This window comes from Zalophus californianus, chromosome 2 (assembly GCF_009762305.2).
Source record: "Zalophus californianus isolate mZalCal1 chromosome 2, mZalCal1.pri.v2, whole genome shotgun sequence".
In the NCBI taxonomy this organism is placed as follows: Eukaryota; Metazoa; Chordata; class Mammalia; order Carnivora; family Otariidae; genus Zalophus; species Zalophus californianus.
This window is the reverse complement of record NC_045596.1, coordinates 105,680,734-105,703,079: the sequence shown is the minus strand read 5'-3', so window position 1 is coordinate 105,703,079 and position 22,346 is coordinate 105,680,734. Positions and strand designations below refer to the sequence as shown.

General features: G+C 36.8%; 1 pseudogene; it reads right to left on the bottom strand.

The window, feature by feature from the left end:
- Nucleotides 1-3,586: 3,586 nt before the first annotated feature.
- LOC113925107 lies at nucleotides 3,587-3,952 on the bottom strand (annotated as a pseudogene).
- Nucleotides 3,953-22,346: the final 18,394 nt, after the last annotated feature.

Below are 22,346 nucleotides of genomic sequence, written 5' to 3'. Positions count from 1 at the left end.
TGTGATGCCAGCAGGATACTCAGGGTGGTTGGTAGTAAGGATTAGGAACAAGACGTGGTTTCTGATGTGCTTGGAACAGTAATATTCTCCGTGAAGGCAAAATTCATATTTTCCTATGTGAATATTAGTGGTGCCATTATTTTCATTTGGTGGTATCTGACAGGAAGTTACCCTGTCTTGGCCAATACAGTTCTGTTGTTGTTGGAGGTACAAAGAAATTGGAGAGGCAATTTCATAAAATAGTGGGGAATTTGAAGAGCAATTGACCTTCAAGAATCCCTGAACTCATGGATCTTATGGTTTCCAACTGGTCTGCACTAGAGTTCTCAAACTGGATGTCAAAAGTCAAAGCACTAAATCAACAAAATATCAAGTCAGAGCCATTCTGTTGTTAAAGGAAACCTTCATTTGTCCTTCGCACAGTAAGATTTTAGTCTTTGCTGGTGACTGCTATTCTGTATTGACTTAGTTCATATCAGGCATGACACGTCCTCACTCCAGGAAAGATTTAAAGTAGACAGTGGACATAGATATTTAAGGCTGTTACTCAGGAAAAGACAACTTAGAACTTCCAAAATATTTTGTGACACTGGATATTAAGCATTACTCATATTCTTTTATTCTGCATGCTTTTATTTCTATATATTTCTTCAATGGTTTCCAGCTGTTTCTTGTCCCTTTGGCTGCTTCTCTTGTCCTTTCCATTCCACGTGGTCACTAGCCATGATCCCTGAGCTCAGCAAAGGCTTTGTTGTGAGGAAGGGAGATGTGTTCTGAAGTGGACATTGATATTGGACTGAAGTGGAAATGAACAGGCTGCTGTTCTTGCTTAAATGAAGAGAAATAAAACCAAAATAAATGGTAGAAAATAAATGTGGACGAAATATTCCACTTCTAGATGTTCGTACTTAATCTGACCAGTAATACTCATGATGATTATACTACTGAAATTTAAAACCAAGAATAAAATACACCCTTAAATATCTGCCAAGCAATAGACATAATTTTTCCATCGTTAAATAAATGGGCTTCACCACGGCTCAGTCCTGGATTAGGCACAATTTAACTTTCCCTGACTACCTGCTATGAAGTGTATCAGTTCAAGATGGCAGATGAAGTCCATTCATTTGAACACATCTCCCTCCCATGCAAATGTTAAAATGAGAATTGGGTAATGATAATGAAATAAACACAATGAGAAGAGTGGATAGGTGTTTCTTGAACAAATAAAATATTTTAACACATATCTGGAAGGCAGAAAGCAGATGGAGTGGCAATTAGGGAAAAAATGGACGAAACTTCAGCCTAGAAGACAAACAGAAGGTCTGCAGTTTATGTTTCTAAGTAGTACATATGTGGCATTTGGAAGTCTCTCTTGATTCCTTCTTTATCTCCCACAATTAACAAATAATCCATGCTTACTGATTTTAACTCCTGAATATCAACAGGGACCTGTCCTGAAACATCACCTTTCTTCTACCACTCCATTGTCCAGCCTTAGTTCCAAACATTCATTGTCTCTAGTTTTGACCATTTGTAGCAGCTTCTGTCTTGTCCCGCTACCTCCATGTGTGGCTTATACTAACCTTTCAAAATGCAAATCTTATTAACCATGCCACCCTTCCTATTAAAACCTGGAAATAGCTTCCCATGGCTTTCAGGATAAGCACCTTAGCAGAGAATGCAGAAGTCATCATAGTCTTCATCTTTACTCTAGTGATTAACTCCAATCCATTGCCCCTCTCCATATGACTGTCCATATTTACTATCCATGTTCCAACAGTGCTGAACTTGCCCTTCCTTGGACACTTTGCAGCTTTTCATTTCAGTGCTTTTGCTGATACCCCTATTTTGATTGGAGTGTCCTCTCTTTGGCCATTCTCTTATCTCCATGACTTCTTTTCCTGCCAAATTTCAGTTTATCTTTAAAATTCCTACTTAGCAGTAACCTTCTTTGTGAAATCTTACCTCCTTGCTTATACTTATTACAGATATCAGTTTTATTGAGGTTATTCTAAATGTGCATTTCTCTTATTAGACTGTGAGCTCTTAGAGCAAGACTATTATGTATTTGCAGCTCCAAAGCCAAGTTTGCTTGTTTGTTTTCCTTCAAATTTAGAAAAAATCAACCATTCTTTCTTTAAATATGTCTTCTGTCCTCTGCCTTTATAGAGACTCTAGGTATACTTCTATTAAGCTACTTGAAGCTGTCCCACAGCTCCCTGATGTTGTGTTTTATTTATTTACTTGATTTTTTTCCCTTGTGTTTTGTTTGCATAGTTTTGTTGCTAAGTCTTGAAGTTCACTATTTTTTTTCCTTTGGCAAAATCTAATATTTAATTAACCTCATTCAGTGTATTTTCATCTCAGACTCTGTGGTTGGCATCTCTAAAAGCTCAATTTGCATTGTCTTAAAAAATAACTTCCATGTCTCCACTGAACTTTTTTTTTAAGATTTCATTTATTTATTTGAGAGAGAGAGAGAGAGAGCGTGAGCTGGGGGAGAGGCAGAGGAGAAGCAGACTCCCACTGAGCAGGGAACCTGACATGGGGCTCAATCCCAGGACCTTGAGATCATGACTTAAGCCTAAGGCAGATGCTTAATCAACTGAGCTACCCAGGCACCCCCCACTGAACTTTTTGAACACATGGGATGAAGTTGTAACTATTTAATGTTATTGTCTGCTAATTCCAGTATCTTTATTAGTAGTGGTTTGTTTTCTGTTGATTGTTTTTTCTCCTATTATGGGTTGTATTGTCCTGCATTTTGGCATGCCTACTAATTTTTTATTGGATGTCAACCATTGTGAATTTTTACTTTATTGAGTGTTGGATATATTTCTTTTATTTCTATTGGCATTTAACTTATTTTTTAATTTAAAAAATTTTAATTCCAGTATAGTTAACATACAGTGTTATATTAGTTTCAGGTGTACAGTGCAGTGATTCAGCAATTTTATATAATACTCAGTGTTCATCATGGTAGGTATACTCTTAATTCCCTTCACTTATTTCACCCATCCTCCCCCATTCACCTCCCCTCTGGTAACCATCAGTTTGTTGTCTACAGTTAAACACTGTTTTTTGATTTGTCCCCATTTTGTTGCTCATTTGTTTTCTTTTTTTAAAAGTGGCTTTATTGAGGTATCATTGTATTCACAAAAAAAGCTGCACATATTTAATGTATATGATTTGATGAGGTTGGACATACACATACACCCATACCATTGCCACACCAAGATGCCATTGCCACAATATTTATATATTTGCTTTATTTTTAATATTAAAAATATTTACCATTTAATGTTTTAGGTGCTTTGATATTGGGTGCAGATGTATCTGCAGTTGTTATATCATCTTAATGAATTGACCATTTTATCGTTATATAATATCCTTCTTTGTCTGTTGTGACCATATTGATTTAGTCTCTTTTGTTTGATATAAATATAGCTACCCCTGCTCTCTCTTTTTTTCAACATTCTTAGTTTATTAATCCTCTCATGAAAAATCTGCACAATCACCACAGATGAAGCCACTGCCGCATCTTTACTCCTTCTCTTGTCCAATCTCCAGCTCACATTTTGCCAGCACCAACATTGGCTTTTGCAGTCCCCCTGACTTTCTTCATTCTGTTCTTGCGTTCCTTTTACTGTTTTCTTGATGTCTTTTTCTTCTCATATAGGCCATGTCTTGTGAGTCTGTGTTTGAGTTAATTTTTCTTTGCATATTCCAAGGAATCATAAATTATGCCAAAGCCAGTTGTCTTGCCACCACCAAAATGGATTCTGAATCCAAATATAAATATGATATCTGGTGTGGTCTTGTATGTTTTGGCTAGTTTTTCCCGAATTTCTGTCTTAGGTACTGTTGCCTTCCCAGGGTGAAGGACATCAATGACCATCTGTTTCTGCTGAAGTAGTCAGTTGGTCACGAACTTCCTGGTTTGGATAGTTACTGATAGCGGCCGAGCTTCAAGCAGCCAGGGAAGAAAAGAGTACCCCTGTTCTCTTTTGCTTACTGTTTCCAACCCATTCCTCTCAGTCTATGTGTGTTTTTAAATCTGAAGTGAGTTTCTTATAAACTGCATATAGTTACGGTTTGTTTTATATACATAAATATATATAATATATAAATATATGAAAACACAATATATAAACATATAGTATATAATATAAATATATAATATATAATGAAAATATACAAACATATAACATATATAAATATGAAAAATATATATTCTTTCTTGGAAGAAGTCTTCCATAGTTTTGCTTAAAAAGTTGCAGAAGATAGATATTCAGAAGACATGTTCAGAAGAAAATATTTAAAATTTAGAAGCCTGAGAAAATGCTTTCCAGCATCACCCTAATACCAAAACCAGACAAAAAATTCCATAAAAACAACAGACCAACATCTCTCATAAACATCTATGCAGACAATGCTATTAAAAAATGGTCAAGAGTTCTGAACAAATACCTTAGCAAAGAAGACATAAAGATGACAAATAAGCATATGAAATGATGCTCCATATCATATGTCATCAGGGAAATGAAAATTAAAACAACAATGAGATACCAATCATAATGGCTGAAATCCAGGGCATTCATAACACCAAATGCTGGTCAGGATGTGGAGCAATAGGCGTTCTCATTCTTTGTTGGTGAGAGTGCAAAATAGTACAGCTACTTTGGAAACAGTTTGATAGTTTCTTACAAAAGTAAACATACTCTTACCATACAGTCCAGCAATCATGCTCCTTGGGATTTATCCAGTCATTTGAAAATTGTATATACACCAAAACCTGCACACAGATGTTTATCATAGCTTTATTCATTATTGCCAAAAACTTGGAAGCAATCAAGATGTCTTTTGCAGGTGAATAGATAAATAAACTATGGTACATCTAGAGAATGGAATACTAATTAATACTAAAAGGAAATGAGCTATCAAGCCAAAAAAGATGTGGCAGAACCTCAAATACATATTACTAAGTGAAAGAAGCCAATTTGAAAATACTGTACATCATATGATTCCACCTTTATGACATTCTGGAAAAGGCAAAACCATGGAGACAGTGAAAGGATCAGGGCTTTCTAGATATTGGGGAACAGGGAGAGATGAGCAGGCAGAGCACAGGAGATTTTTAGGGAAGTGAAACTATTCTGTATGATACTATAATGGTGGATAGATGTCATTATACATTTGTGAAAACCCATAGAATGTACAAAACCTAGGTTAATCCTAATGTAAACTCTGGACTTTGGATAATGACTTGTGACAAATATGCACTCTGTTGTGGGATGTTGATAGTGGGGGCAGGATTTGTGTGTATATGGAGGCAAGGGTTACATGGAAACTCTATTTTCCCCTGAATTTTTCTGTGAACCTGGAGATGCTTTGAAAAACAAACTCCATTTAAAAAAGTTCAAGATCATCAACCAACGAAACTTTGAACCATTTTAGGGAATCATTTCTACTTGGTTTTATGATTTAAAAAAATACAGATTTCCCATTCTATCCCTCTCACAACCATACACCTACTTCCCTCCCCCAAAGCTATTAGAAGAAACATTTTCTTACTGTTGTCTGTATTGACACACAAAAAGTGCAGAATATTGTTTTATTCATGCTGAACTCTGAGAAAAGGACTCATTTATTTTATCTGTTACTTATCTGATCCTTTGGTATAGGTTTCACTGCAGGGCATGGCAATTTTAATAAGTAATGTTTAATAGATACTCTATAGATGTGGGTATAGTTAAACATTTGTAAAGTAACTCAATGTATAGTGAATATTATTTGTGAATTTGTGAATACTAATTGTGTATTGCTGAGGTAGCTTAGTTGTAAACCAACCACCTTTGCATGCTGAGTATTGTAAAGTGAGGTAAGGGAACGTTTTGGTTTAGATTCAGCTTCTTAGCTTAGCCTAGTTCTATGACTGAATGTGATAGCTGGATTTCCTTCTAGATACAAGACCAGAATTCTGCCTTTCCTCCATTTTGTTTTCTTTTAATGACTGAAAAGACAGTAAAGTAGCTGTGAGTGAAAGAAGAAAATAAAGAGAAGTAAATATTTTATCTAATAAGTTAATTTAGAAATGTCTGTGCTGACAGCCAGCTCCTTCATATTTTTCTCTGAAGGAGATATCTCATCCTCTCTACTCAGAATAAACTATCTTCCTCCAAATCTGTAACTCTTGTGACCTATAAGAAAATTTAGGCTATGCTAGAAATAACCCTTTAGTTTTATTTTGATTTTGTGATTTTTTTTCTTTTAAGGAATTCCTGGGATTAGGTTAGGGGTTTTCCTGATCTGGTGTAGGTTATTGGAGAATTATTTCTGTGTGTGCAAGATTAGGTAATTTTCTGAGTTTGCAAGATTCCTTTTTTTTTTTTGGACTCCACATTTCATTTATTCAACAAATATTGTTGGTGTACCTGCACTGAACCAGGTTCTGAAGTAAGTTTGAGACCACTTGTGAAGTACTGTTTGTGACATTATGTGATCATATTTACTCTGTTGCTGAATTCTCTTGCCAAAAAATTTTTAAAATTTGTATAACACAGGAAGATAATTTGTGCATTACTTCTTAGAATTGTTAAAATTTTGTGTTACTCATCACCATCTACTCTACAAGATATAATTTTCTGACAGGGACATAAACTAACTTTTTTGTGGACTAATAAATATAATTAGGTGCTAGATGATAGAGTTTAGTTTGTTTTATTCTTGAATTTACATTAGTAAAAATCATTTCATGCTCTATAATTTTCTAATACAAATGAATCATCCTTCTATGAAATAGTAAGCTTTCCTAGACCCAAAAATTTGTTATTATATAATATATATATTCTGAGCACCAGAATATTTCTAGAAATTTCAACTATGGACTATTATATCTAGAAGATATTAATTCAGAACTTTAGAAATGTGTCTTACTCTGTCTATTGAAAATCCAAAGAGAAAATAAATGAAAGTAAGAGCTAGTTCCTTGAAAAGATAAACTGTGGAAGGAGCCGAGATGCCCTTCAACAGATGAATGGATAAAGAAGATGTGGTACATAGACACAATGGAATATTATTCAGCCATTAGAAATGATGAATACCCACCATTTGCATCGACATGGATGGAACTGGAGGGGATTATGTTAAGTGAAGTAAGTCAAACAGAGGAAGACAATTATCATATGGTTTCACTCATATGTGGAACATAAAACAATAGCACCGAGGACCATAGAGGAGGGGAGGGAAGTCCAAAGGGGGAGAAATCAGAGAGGGAGATGAACCATGCTATTTTCATTTTGTAGTATCCTTTTACAAGTCTGACCTATTTTCATTATACGTAAGTTATTTTGGGACATTCAGGAACATTGGTGACAATGTGTGGATGTGGTTCTGTATGTATGATTAGAGCTCCTTCCTAGAGAAGATATGTGACTGACTAGAGGGGAGAGTGGAAGGAATTGTGGAGATAAAGAAGATCTAGTAAGAAGTTAGAGACAAAGTACAAAAATGTAAAAGAAAGGAATAGCTTGCTTTGATTTATATCAAGGTTTAGAACAATTGGCTTTTGTTAGGTTAATTTGATGGCTCAGTTTTGTAGAATCTTCACAAAGGGCTGCAGGATAGTGAAATATATGGCAAGGTTTTCTTCTGGAGTGACACAGCCATGGAATCTGAAGGGTGGTGCTGTTAAGGTTCATTTTCCATTTGCAGTAAAAATATCCCCGTGACTCCAGAGGTATAATGTCAGATGTTCCTATCAAAAGGTAGGGTTTATTCATTCTGTATCACTTGTGGTGGTGATGGCAGTGGTGGTACTGGTGGTGGCTGTGGTTGTGGTGGTGGTGTTTGCATGTCTGTGGTAGAGAGGTATAAGGAAAAAGTAGGATAAAAGAATGTCGCAGGACATTGGTGGTTTGAGTGCAATAGTATCCTGGTTGTACCACTTCAGAGTCAGGTCTGGTCTCCAGATGTTTAGGCTCAAACTTTGACCAATGTCAGTTGATGCACCGACTACAATAAATTTTAAATTTATTTTGGAGTATATCACTTTCCAGTGACTCAAATTGGGAAAGGCTTTAAATGCTAGGATGAGCATTTTGTGCCTTATGTAATTGGGAACTGTTAAATATTCTTCTGCAGATTTGTGGAATAATGAGATGATCTTATTATTTCTTTTTTCAAAATCAAGTATAACTGTTGGTTCAGCAAACTTGTGACTGTATAGGCCATGCAGAGTACTTACTTATTATACTCAAAATAAGAATGTTGTTTTTGGACATGGGGTTAAATTCAGTCTTTTTAAAACATCTACCCTCCACCAGGGACTATTTGGGTAGGTTTTAATGAAGAGTTTATATAAATTGCTATTTTGCCTTGGATATATTTGACAATATTTTATTGAGTCACTGTGTTTACATTTGGGGTATTAATCACAGAGTTAGTAACAACCTTATGTTCACATTTCATGGAGGAATTAGAATAATTCCACAAGGAGCTTAAAGTCTTTAGGAATTTAACTTCATGAGTATTGAGGAGCTCAAACTAATATCCTTTCTCTCCTTTTGTGGATAGGCATTTTTATCTGAATTGAATTTCATTTCATATATGGATTGTTTTCTCTAATAAATATTTTCAGTGCAGAAATAGGAGATCTTAAAGAGTTTCAGGTAAGACTGCAGCTTATTTCTGGATCTAGTAACTAGTTCTAGGTAATTGTCCTCGTTTTGTAAGTATAACTAGCTTTGCATTATTAAGGAAGTTATCTTCTTCAGGCTTTCCTTTTTCAACTGTAATATGAGAATGTGACCAGAACATACAAAGATATATTTTATCTCTATAATTCTATGACTGTAAGATTTTCAAGGAGTGACTTTAAAGTAATGTTTAAATTTCTATTGACTCAGAAGGTCATTCCACATGAGTTACAAAACTCATTTAAGTTGTATTACTGAAACAAGTTTATGCCTCTTGAGAGGACTTCTGAAGGAGAACTTCAAAGGAGATAAAAATGTTTGTTTGAACTTCAGTATTGATGTGTTTTTTAAAATTTAATCTTATCCAAATATTGAGGACTTCTGACATCCAAGTATGGCCAAATTTAAGTCAATACAATGAATAGTTGCTCAATGAACAGCTCATTTTTAAAAAATATAAACTTTGGGCGCCTGGGTGGCTCAGTCGTTAAGCGTCTGCCTTCGGCTCAGGTCATGGTCTCAGGGTCCTGGGATCGAGTCCCACATCAGGCTCCCTGCTCCGTGGGAAGCCTGCTTCTCCCTCTCCCACTCCCCCTGCTTGTGTTCCTGCTCTCGCTGTCTCTGTCAAATAAATAAATAAAATCTTTAAAAAAAAATAAAAAATATAAACTTTGTTGGGTATTTTGAAGAGGATTTCACTTTTTAAGATTTATCTGTTGCTAAAGAACCTGTTTAACTCTTTCTTTTCTCCATTAGCAGTAGAATAGTATTAAGAATATTTTTCACTTCATATGTAGATGATTTATTAGTTCTTTTCTGTTCTTGCCAAATGTTCATAAGGCTGGACTAAACTGTAATATCATACTTAATGTCTCAAAGTTTTATAATAACTTCAGGATCTGTAAATTTAATAATAATTTCACATGTCTTGCTTTTGTCTAAGTAATGTGGCATAAGCTATAAAGTAACAGGTGACATGTATGCCAGGATTTAAATAGCAAATGATATTATACTGTCCTCCACTTAGAAGAACTTAGTTGACACCTAGCACATGCAAGTGTGTGATAGTCTACCAACAGGGAGATATGGGTATAGGATCTCTTTTGCCATTTTTATTATTGTTGGAAGCTATGCTAATACACTACTGTTTTAGGGCAATTCTAAGGGATTGAATTTTTTCTTTAAGTTAATTCTGTTATGAAGATAGTTGTTTTAATTAGGATAAACAGTGGTAGAAGGTGGTATTTCTGGGCCCACCTCAGAATTGGGACCTCTGAAGCTAAAGCCCAGGCTTCCGCACTTTAAAATACCTCCCTGGGCAGTTCTAATGATCAGCCATGTTTGGAAGCCATAGGTCTTGTATATGGCAAAAGATAATTATTGAAGTGTTCTTGTAGCCACAAACCCAGAACCTGGACCATTTCTGGACCTTGCTGTGGGTTTCAATCTTGACCCAGTTAGACCCATAGTTCATTCCTGTCTGGATTCTTCTTGGGATTTTTGCTCTGACCTTAGGGTAGTGAATTCTCATGTTGCTTATTTTGGCAAGAATCCTTAAGGGAGTCTTCTGTGTGTGTCAGTGGGGTGGGGGTGGGGTGGGGGAGATCCATGCTTCACAAGTGTCCAAGTTCCCTGAAATGGCCCTAGCTGCCATCAGAACAGATTATAGTTAGACTATGTGGTGGGCGGGTCTGGTTGCTATGTATGGCAAACTACTTATTGCTTCCAGGGATGGCTGGATCCCTCGAATAAAGTAGGTTGAATGTATACTAGGATGTGCCAGAATAGAGAATAGAAAAAACTGAATCTTTAGGGTAAATTTATGTAAAATGCTTAAGCAACTTTGTGTCTCATGGGTATGGTTTAGAATAAAGAATGATTAAAAGTCAAGAAAACAAAAAATGGTGGTATAAAATGTTTGCTTTTAGGTAGCAATAAAAAAAAACCAAACATGGAAATAAAAGCCTTAAGAAGAGCATTAAATAAACTAGTATCATTGGGTCTTAAATTCTAAATTGATGAAAACAATCATATAAATAGTTCTAAATTAGCTGTTTTATGATTAGGTAGTAATTACCACATTATTGAAGTTAAATAAGTCCATGTGTTCAAAAATAGCAGTGAAGATTGACATAAACCTTGGGTTTAAGATTTTAAACTGGGCATTGTCTCATAGAATGTCAGACTGAGAGCCGCATTTTGGGGAAATGATTAATAAGAGTTGAGGAAATTTGCTAATAGCTGCCATGAAGCCAGAAATCTGTCCTGTAAATTTTTTTTCTGAAGTCCTGAGTAATCCTAGATGTTTTTTTTTTTTTTCAGCTCTTTTAGGCTGAATCATGTAAGAAAGGTTATTTTAGGAAAATAATTAAAAATTTTTATTTACCATATCCATATGTTTATATATGAAATGTAGGCAATTATAGCTCAACTAATTTTAGGCTTGGAAAAAGCCACATGTGTGTATAGAGAGCTTGTTGAACCTAAAAATTTAATTTTTAAAAAAGATTTTATTTCTTTATTTTAGAGAGAGAGAGAGAGAGAACACAAGTGGGGAGGGGTCGAGGGGCAAAGGGAGAAGGAGAAGGAGACTGCCCCTGAGTAGGGAGCCTGACGAGGGGCTTGATCCCAGGCCCCTGGGATCATGACCTGAGCTGAAGGCAGACACTTAACTGACTGAGCCACCCAGGTGCCCCTAAAATTTGTTTCATCTTTTTGCAACTTGCTAAAAATAGGCCCATCTCTATAAGAATGAAAATAACTATTACACATCAGGATTGTCTAAAATCGTATGAAATAACAAGATATCTTCAATTTGGAAATGAAGGAACAAAGATGAGGTGGGCCAACAAAAAGGGTGAAAGGAGAAATTAAAATCACTCAGGAGTGAGGAGAAGATAGACAAAAAAGATATCTTTAAGTTATTTGGCAGTGACCAAGACCCATACAGCAGGATGAAAGACTAGGTGTCACAGTATAATTGGAGAAAAAAACAAGAAGAGTAGAACTATGAGCATCAAGAAAATAGGGGAGAGGAATATGGGACGGCTAAGGCTGATTCTCAAGCTGATACCTATTCACTTGACTTGGTTTGATAGCAGAGATGGAGAATTCCATGTAAAAAACACATTGATTGTTGTAGAGAGTACTGGATGTTTCTAATTTATAGTAAATAAAAAATGTCATGTGATACCCATATGAAATCTAAACATATAAGCCAATAATAACAAGCAAATGTATAAATCTATGGATTAACATAAAAGTTAAAATGACAATAAATATTTAGATAAAAAGTGTGGGTTTAAATGTGACTATGGACCCCATATGACTCTAGTACTTTCATAGAGAAAAACAGAGTGCTTTTATGAGTATTTTTGTCTCTACAATATATGACAGGAAGAAAAGACACTAAGATTTTGATTCTAGATCAGAGCTCAGTGGAATAGTTAACTAAACTAAAAAAGTATATGTTTCTTCAAGCAATCATTGTTTCTGGTTCATTGACTAGAGAGAAATTTTTTTTAGACAACTGAAAATTTCTTTTATTTATTCAGACACATCTGTGAAATCACTTCGATGTAAAGACTTTCCAGGATAATGTGTAGAAAAGAGTCCTTTTAAATGGAATGCAAGATTTCCTATTCTACATGTGCTTTCATGTCAATTTTTAAAAATGAGAAATCAAGAGAATATATGCTTGCTGTTTATTAAGTGTTAAGAAAGGAATTTTTATCACTTGCTGATTTTCAAAGATGAATAACAGAACTATAGATGAAGTGGTAGACTTTAGGGCTTGGATCTGGTTATCTTTAACATGGTAAAGACCAATGACTCTTAGCTTTGTTAACTTAAGAATTCCACCTGGAAGGAGGTTACAGAGCTGCCAGAATTTGCCTGTATTATAATTTCATAATGCCTTCACAACTTTAACATTTTTGAGGGTGTGGGTTGAACATGAAACTTAACTCATTATAAATATTACATATGTAAACTGCATTCAATTTTGGTTGAAGCCCGAGAAATTTATGAATGAGATAGAAGACACAAATTGAGCTCTCCTGGTTTAGATCTCACTGGTTTGGGAGCATATAGGGAGCAACTTAAAAGCAGGTGCTTATAGTTCTTGTTTTCAGAATGACAATATGCACACAAAAGCCTTTTAAATCCCCTCTGTTTTATGAAGTCCAAATATCTTAAATTCAGTAGATTGAAAAAAAAAAGACTTCCTACTTTGAGCGCAATAATTTTGACAAATTGGTTGAGGCTTGTTTTCCAGGGAAATGATAACATTTATCTATGATCCAAAAGGAAATCTGTTCCTTTCATTTTTCAATGTGTGGTACAAATGTGTTTAGAGTATGCATTATGTATTTATTTTTGGGAATACTTATTTCTTTGCCAATGGGTATGCCTTGTATCAAAGATGGGTGTTTCAGCAGCAGATGTTTAAATTATACTTCTGCTCTGTAGCAAGTAAAATAATTTTTGAGTGTCAAAATAAATAAATACAGCAGTTTAACTGATATTTCCCAACTAAAATCTAACCTGAAGAATTTAAATATGAGACAAAAAAAAGAAATCAACATGTTTTATAAGAAGGAATTGCCTAATACACATAAAGGATGACTTTACTCAGCCAGTCTAAATGGGATGGTTACATGTGATCTGAAGGGCATTTGGTGAATGATAATCTGAAGTTGGGGGAAATATGTTGAATAGCATGAATATAGGACACTAAAGATAGATTAAAAAAATGTTGGAATCATTTTTATGGAATGGTTCTTGTTGTACCCAACATGTTTGTTTCCCTTTGCTGCTGGGTTTTCTATACAAGGATTATTAAACTGGAACAAACAAGTTGTCTCTACATTACTATCAGTACAGTTAGTTCTCTTATAGCTCATCAGTGGGTTATCCCACTTAGATATTATTTGTGACCTTTTTTCACTTCTGGATGTAATTTTTTAAAAATTTTATTTCATTATGTTATGTTAATCACCATACATTACATCATTAGTTTTTGATGTAGTGTTCCATGATTCATTGTTTGTGTATAACACCCAGTGCTCCATTCAGTACATGCCCTCTTTAATACCCATCACCAGGCTAACCCATCCCCCCACCCCGCTCCCCTCTAGAACCCTCAGTTTGTTTCTCAGAGTCCATAGTCTCTCATGGTTCATCTCCCCCTCTGATTTCACCCCCTTTATTTTTCCCTTCCTGCCATCTTCTTCTTCTTCTTCTTCTTCTTTTTTTTTAACATACAATGTATTATTTGTTTCAGAGGTACAGGTCTGTGATTCAGCAGTCTTACACAATTCTGGATGTAACTGATCCCAGAGCTTAGTATGCTTCCCAGCCACACTCACTTGCTCAGAATATGTTGTAAACTATATTGGATCAACTGTTTTCTACCAGTACTTTGTATTCATGTTCCCTTCTAGACTATGAAGTTGAGGTTGAAGACTAGGCAGTATGAAGGCTTTTTCTGGGATCAGTAATACTTATATTTAGAACTGTCAGAAAATTGACTTCTTCAGCAAATTCTTTTAGTTTAACCCATTTATGGTTGCTGCGATTCAGGTAGGTTTGGGTTCAGTTACTAAAAGAAAAATCCAGGGGCGCCTGGGCGGCTCAGTTGGTTAAGCGACTGCCTTCGGCTCAGGTCATGATCCTGGAGTCCCGGGATTGAGTCCCGCATCGGACCCTCCCCCTCTCATGTTCTCTCTCTCTATCTCATTCTCTCTCTCAAAAAAATAAATAAAATCTTAAAAAAAAATAAAAGAAATAGCCATAGAAACCTAACCGAGCTCTGTTTCATTCCTGGCATTCCTAGGAGGGGATTGGAACATTACAGAGTTAGGAGAAAGAGAGAAAGAGACATTAATTCTACTTCTCCAGCAAAAAGTTCCATTTCTCTTTGATCACTTGTCATTGCCAGTGCTTTTATACAAAAACCATATGATGAATACAAATTTACAGGAGAAAAAAAAATACTACTTTATAAAGACATTGGAGAAGTTATGTGGGGATCTTTTCTCTTTTGACTGACACTAGACTTCAGAAACATGCAAACAAAGGAATTGTTCTAAAAGGATTTTTAAATGACAACTCATAATGGTAATAAATGAAGTACAATTCAGTGTGTGCTGATGATATAATTCCAATGACTATAATGAACTATAACTGTGTAAATGTGTATATGTGTGTGCGCATTTATTTCTTAAACCATTTAATGAAATGGAAATCAAGACAGTGCATCCAGAAGTTGTTGGAGAGGGATCATATTTTTAAAATTGTTGGTATCTAAACTCAGGAGATCTGATCATCTTGAATAGCTTAAATCCTGGAAATTCTAGGTAGATGATATCATATTTGAACCTAGATTTTAAGGTGGACAACATCCAGTTGGTGTTAGATAATCTGGGTTCTGTCCTCAGATCCAAACGCCCTTTATAAGTAGCATTGATTAAATCTCCTTTGGTGGCTAGTGTATGAAGAGTTTCCTTGATATTTTTCAGTTTCTGCTTATTTTGTCTTTCAGGGAGTTTTTCCTGTGTACATGGCTCTTAGTCACCCATCCTAGGTCTTTGCTTCTTACTATGAATTGTGGAGTTGATAAAATTTCTTAATATTTTCTCTTATGATACTGTGAAATTTTCTCAGCAAGAAGGACTTTGTCCACTAGATATTTGGAAAAATGTTTCAAGATTAAGTAAATGTAGAGGCAGTAAAATATATTCTGTTCTTTACTTATAATCACCATAATTTTATATTGGAAAGCTTTTGCCTTGTGAATGTAATTAAGTCAGTATCAGTGATTAGTAGGTATGTGCTGCTGGCTGACTGCTGTTTGGTGGGATATACGGTTAAACTTTATTCCAACCAGTGTTCATATGTTCATAATGAGAGACCACAGAGAAAGTTCAGAGACCTCAAGTCAAACTATAATCACAACTATAAAGACAACAATGTAATGCAGTACAGAGAAGATTGGATAATGACAATCTGGAGACCTATGTTTCATTTCTACTTTTGTCTTTAACTATCTTTGGCTAAGGCAAGTCATTTAACCTCTTACAATTTTTTTCCTTATGTGTGCAGGGAAAAGTTTGAGTTTAGATAACCTCTAAACTCCCTTTTAGTTGTAATATCCCATCATTCTATATTAGGTACCGAGCTGTTATTTAATTGGCTTCATGCCATCTTGCCATTTATTTAAATACCAAGATTCTTATGTAAGTACATTAGTAGCCCAGAATATTGGCTGATTGGTTCCAAAAGAAGTCAGCTATGGAATTTTTTAGGATTTTGTTTTGGTACTTGTAGAGTCAGGGTTCTCCAGATAAACAGAGGCAAAAGGAGAAATCTTTTTTTTTTTTTAAGATTTTATTTATTTATTTTAGAGAGAGAGCATGAGCTGGGGGAGAGGTAGATGGAGAGGGAGGGGCAGACTCCCTGCTGAGCAGGGAGCCTGATATGGGGCTCGATCCCAGGACCCTGGGATCATGACCTGAGCTGAAGGCAGGCACTTAACCAACTGAGCCAACCAGACGCCCTGCCAACAGGAGAAATCTATATGTATATGCATATGTATGTGTATATCTATCTCTATCCATATCTATGTGTGTGTATATGTGTGTGTGTGTGTATAGTGAGCTAACTCTTTATTCTATATATAGAATTGACTCACATGATTATGGAGGCTGAGTAGTCCAGACCCAGGAAAGCCTATGATAAAGTTCCAGTCAAGTCTGAAGGCCTGAGAACTGTGCTATTCAGGCCTTCAGTGGATTAGATGAGGCCTACCCACATTGGGGAGGGCAATCTGCTTTTCTCAGTCTACAAATTCACATGTTAATCTCATCTAGAAATACCCTCATAGACACATGCAGAATGTTTAACCAAATATCTGGGTACCCTATGGTCTTGTGAAGTTGACACATAAAATTAACCATTACAGGGTCTGGTCTCAGGAATTCAGCTGAATAGGGATCAAACCATTCTGAACACCTACGAACTCAACAGGAGATCGAAGAAGAGAGTAGCAACAACTCTCTGAACAGAGAAGCGACCACTTACTGGAAGGTAGGACTTGTGGAGAAGTGAATCCGAGGCGATATTCGGGAGGATAGACGGCGGGGGAGGGGGCCTCCGTTGGCCGCTTCTGGCAAGTGAGAGCCGCGGATCACAAAATCGGAACTTTTAAGAAATTGGCTCCGCTGAGGGACGTCGCTCCAGTGGCTAAGCGGGGCGGTGGAACCCTCGCGGGATAGTGTGGTCTCAGGACCCTCGGGGTCACAGAAAAACCGGTGGTGCCTGAGTGCAGGAGAGCTCCCAGGTATTGGAGCGCAGAAGCCAGCTGCAGAGATGGAGCCGAGGCGCAGGCTCTCAGCTCGGGATTGCCATAAACTGTGATCCGCAGCCCAGTCGTGCCACTGCTCTTCCAGGAGGGACCCAACAAGTGGCAGAGCTGGGGATACTCCCCTTCCTCCCTGGGGAGGAGCGGCGTGGGAGCGCACCGCAGGGATCTGATGGGTTTGGAGACTCCACACGGGGCCGGGTGCCAGAGATAGAAACTCTTGGTCATAGTCCGGGTGCGCACGGAGTGTGGCTAGAGACCAGGGAGACGGGAGTGACTGCTTCTCTCTGGGGGCGCACTGAGGAGCGGGGCCCCAAGTTCTCAGCTCCTCTGGGTGGAGATTGGGAGGCCACCATTTTCACCCTGCTCCTCCAAAGCTGTACCGAGAGCTTGCAGGGAACAAAAGCTCCTGAGAGCAAACCCAAGCAGCTTGCTTAGCCCTGACTGACAAGGGCGGGGCAATTCCGCCTCCGGCAAAGACATTTGGAAACCACAGCAACAGGCCCCTCCCCCAGAAGATCTGCACGAACAGCCAGCAAGCCAAGACCAAGTTTACTGATCAAGGAGAATGGGAGAACTCCAGCTCTAGGGGAATACTGCACATAGAATTCATGGCTTTTGTTTTACCATGATTCATTAGTTTTTCAAAGTTAATTTTTTTAACTGTTTTTTTTTTTTTAATTTTTCTTTTTCCCTTTTTCAACCAACATCTTATCAATCCCTTTTTTTTAAAAACATTTTTTATTTTTCATTTTTAGAGTCATATTTTATCCCTTCATAGTAGTTACCCTTCTTTTTGGCATATATATATATAAGTTGTTCTCTCTTTAAAATTTTGAGATACAGTTTCTTCTAACAGATCAAAATATACCCTAAATCACTAGTGTATGGCTTTGTTCTAGTCTCCTGCCTGATCACATTCTCTCCCTTTTTTTTCCTTTTTTTTTAAATCTTCTTTCTTTTTTCAAACAACTTCTTATCTTATCAATTCCTTTTATAAAATCTTTTACAATTTTCATCTTTACAGTCATCTTCCATCCCTTCATTGTATCAACCCTTATTTTGTACGTATAATAAGTCTTTCTTCCTTTAAAATTTTAGAAGACACTTTTTTCTAACAGACCAAAATACGCCCAAAATCTAGTGTGTGGCACTGATCTATGCACTAGCCTGATCATATTTGATCATATTCTGTTTTTTTTGTATTGTTCTGTTTTTGTTTTTATCTTTTTCTTTTTTGTTTTTTTCTCTTTCTTTTTTCTTTCTTTCCCTTTCTTTTCCCCTGGTTTCAGGTCTTTTCTGATTTGTATAGAGTATATTTGCTGGGGACGTTGTTAACCTGTTAGCATTTTGTTCTCTCATTCTTCTTTTCTCCTCTGGACAAAATGACAAGACGAAAAAAGTCACCTCAGCAAAAAGAACAAGAGGTAGTACCGTCAGCCAGGGACCTACTCAATACGGACATTAGTACGATGTCGGACCTAGAGTTCAGAATCATGACTTTAAAGATACTAGCTGGGCTTGAAAAAAGCATGGAAGTTATTAGAGAAACCCTTGCTGGAGAAATAAAAGAACTAAAATCTAACCAAGTCGAAATCAAAAAGGTTATTGATGAGGTGCAATAAAAAATGGGGACACTAACTGCTAGGATAAAGGAGGCAGAAGAGAGAATCAGCAATATAGAAGACCAAATGATGGAAAATAAAGAGGCTGAGAAAAAGAAAGAGAAACAACTACAGGATCACGAGGGCAGAATTCGAGAGATAAGCGATACGATAAGACGAAACAACATTAGAATAATTGGGATCCCAGAAGAAGAAGAAAGAGAGAGAGAGGGGCAGAAGGTATATTGGAACAAATTATAGCAGAGAACTTCCCTAATGTGAGGAAGGAAACAGGTATCAAAATCCAGGAGGCACAGAGAACCCCTCTCAAAATCACTAAAAATAGGTCGACACCCCGACATCTAATAGTAAAACTTACGAGTCTCAGAGAGAAAGAGAAAATCCTGAAAGCAGCTCAGGAGAAGAGATATGTAACCTACAATGGTAGAAATATTAGATTGGCAACAGACCTATCCACAGAGACCTGGCAGGCCAGAAAGGACTGGCATGATATCTTCAGAGCACTGAACGAGAAAAATATGCAGCCAAGAATACTAATCCAGCGAGGCTGTCATTGAAAATAGAAGGAGAGATAAAAAGCTTCCAGGACAAACAAAAACTAAAGGAATTTGCAAACACGAAACCAGCCCTACAAGAAATATTGAAAGGGGTCCTCTAAGCAAAGAGAGAGCCTAAAAGCAGCATTGATCAGAAAGGAACACAGACAATATACACTAACAGTCACCTTACAGGCAATACAATGGCACTAAATTCATATCTTTCAATAGTTACCCTGAATGTAAGTGGGCTAAATGCCCCAATCAAAAGACACAGGCTATCGATTGGATGAAAAAACAAGACCCATCAATATGCTGTCTGCAAGAGACTCATTTTAGACCCAAAGACACCCCCAGATTGAAAGTAAGGGGGTGGAAAACCATTTACCATGCTAATGGACACCAAAAGAAAGCTGGGGTGGCAATCCTTATATCAGACAAATTAGATTTTAAACCAAAGACTGTAATAAGAGATGAAGAAGGACACTATATCCTACTTAAAGGGTCTATCCAACAAGAAGATCTAACAATTGTAAATATCTATGCCCCTAACGTGGGAGCAACCAATTATATAAGGCAATTAATAACAAAAGCAAAGAAACACATTGACAACAATACAATAATAGTGGGGGACTTTAACACCCCCCTGACTGAAATGAACAGATCATCTAAGCAAAAGATTAACAAGGAAATAAAGACTTTAAATGACACACTGGACCAAATGGACTTCACAGACATATTCAGAACATTCCATCCCAAAGCAACGGAGTACACATTCTTCTCTAGTGCCCATGGAACATTCTCCAGAATTGATCCTAGGTCACAAATCAGGTCTCAACCGGTACCAAAAGATTGGGATCATTCCCTGCATATTTTCAGACCACAGTGCTTTGAAACTAGAACTCAATCACAAGAGGAAAGTCAGGAAGAACTCAAATACATGGAGGCTAAAGAAAATCCTACTAAAGAATGATGGGTCAACGGGGAAATTAAAGAAGAATTAAAAAAATTCATGGAAACCAATGAAAATGAAAACACAACTGTTCAAAATCTTTGGGATACAGCAAAGGCAGTCCTGAGAGGAAAGTATATAGCAATACAAGCCTTTCTCAAGAAACAAGAAAGGTCTCAAATACACAACCTAACCCTACACCTAAAGGAGCTGGAGAAAGAACAGCAAATAAAGCCTAAACACAGCAGGAGAAGAGAAATAATAAAGATCAGAGCAGAAATCAATGAAATAGAAACCAAAAGAACAGTAGAACAGATCAACGAAACTAGGAGCTGGTTCTTGGAAAGAATTAACAAGATTGATAAATCCCTGGCCCGACTTATCAAAAAGAAAAGAAAAATAACCCAAATCAACAAAATCATTAATGAAAGAGGAGAGATCACAACCAACACCAAAGAATACAAACAATTATAAAACATATTATGAGCACCTCTATGCCAGCAAATTAGATAACCTAGAAGAAATGGATGCATTCCTAGAGATGTATCAACTACCAAAATTGAACCAGGAAGAAATAGAAAACCTGAACACTAAGGAAATTGAAGCAGTCATCAAAAATCTCCCAACAAACAAAAGCCCAGGGCCAGATGGCTTCTCAGGGGAATTCTATCAGACATTTAAAGAAGAATGAATACCTATTCTCCTGAAACTGTTCCAAAAAATAGAAATGGAAGGAAAACTTCCAAACTCATTTTATGAGGCCACCATTACTTTGATCCCAAAACCAGACAAAGACCCCATCAAAAAGGAGAATTACAGACCAATATCCTTGATGAACATGGATGCAAAAATTCTCACCAAAATACTAGCCAATAGGATCCAACAGTACATTAAAAGGATTATTCACCATGACCAAGTGGGATTTATCCCTGGGCTGCAATGTTGGTTCAACATCCACAAATCAATCAACGTGATACAATATGTTAACCAAAGAAAAAACAAGAGTCATGTGATCCTCTCAATAGATGCAGAAAAAGCATTTGACAAAGTACAGCATTCTTTCTTGATCAAAACTCTTCAGAGTATAGGGATAGAGGGTACATACCTCAATATCATAAAAGCCATCTATGAAAAACCTACAGCGAATATCATTCTCAATGGGGAAAAGCTGAGAGCTTTTCCCCTAAGGTCAGGCACGCAGCAGGGATGTCCACTCTCACCACTGCTATTCAACATAGTATTAGAAGTCCTAGCCACAGCAATCAGAAAATAAAAAGAAATAAAAGGCATCCAAATCAGCAAAGAGGAAGTCAAACTCTCACTCTTTGCAGATGATATGATACTGTATGTGGAAAACCCAAAAGACTCCACCCCAAAACTGCTAGAACTCATACAGGAATTCAGTAAAGTGGCAGGATATAAAATCAATGCCCAGAAATCAGTGGCATTCCTATACACCAACAACAAGACAGAAGAGAGAGAAATCAAGGAGTCGATCCCATTTACAATTGCACCCAAAACTGTAAGATACCTAGGAATAAATTCAACCAGAGGCAAAGGATCTGTACTCAGAAAACTATAAAATACTCAGGAAAGAAATTGAAGAAGACACAAAGAAATGGAAAAACGTTCCATGCTCATGGATTGGAAGAACAAACATTGTGAAGATGTCAATGCTACCTAGAGCCATCTACACATTCAATGCAATCCCCATCAAAATACCATCCACTTTTTTCAAAGAAATGGAACAAATAATCCTAAAATTTGTATGGAACCAGAAGAGACCCCGAATAGACAGAGGAATATTGAAAAAGAAAGGCAAAGCTGGCGGCATCACAATTCCGGACTTCCAGCTCTATTACAAAGCTGTCATCATCAAGAGAGTACGGTACTGGCACAAAAACAGACACATATATCAATGGAACAGAATAGAGAGCCCAGAAATGGACCCTCAGCTCTATGGTCAACTCCTCTTCGACAAAGTAGGAAAGAATGTCCAATGGAAAAAAGACAGTGTCTTCAACAAATGGTGTTGGGAAAATTGGACAGTCACATGCAGAAGAATGAAACTGGACCATTTCCTTACACCACACACAAAAATAGACTCCAAATGGTTGAAAGACCTAAACGTGAGACAGGAGTCCATCAAAATTATAAAGGAGAACACAGGTA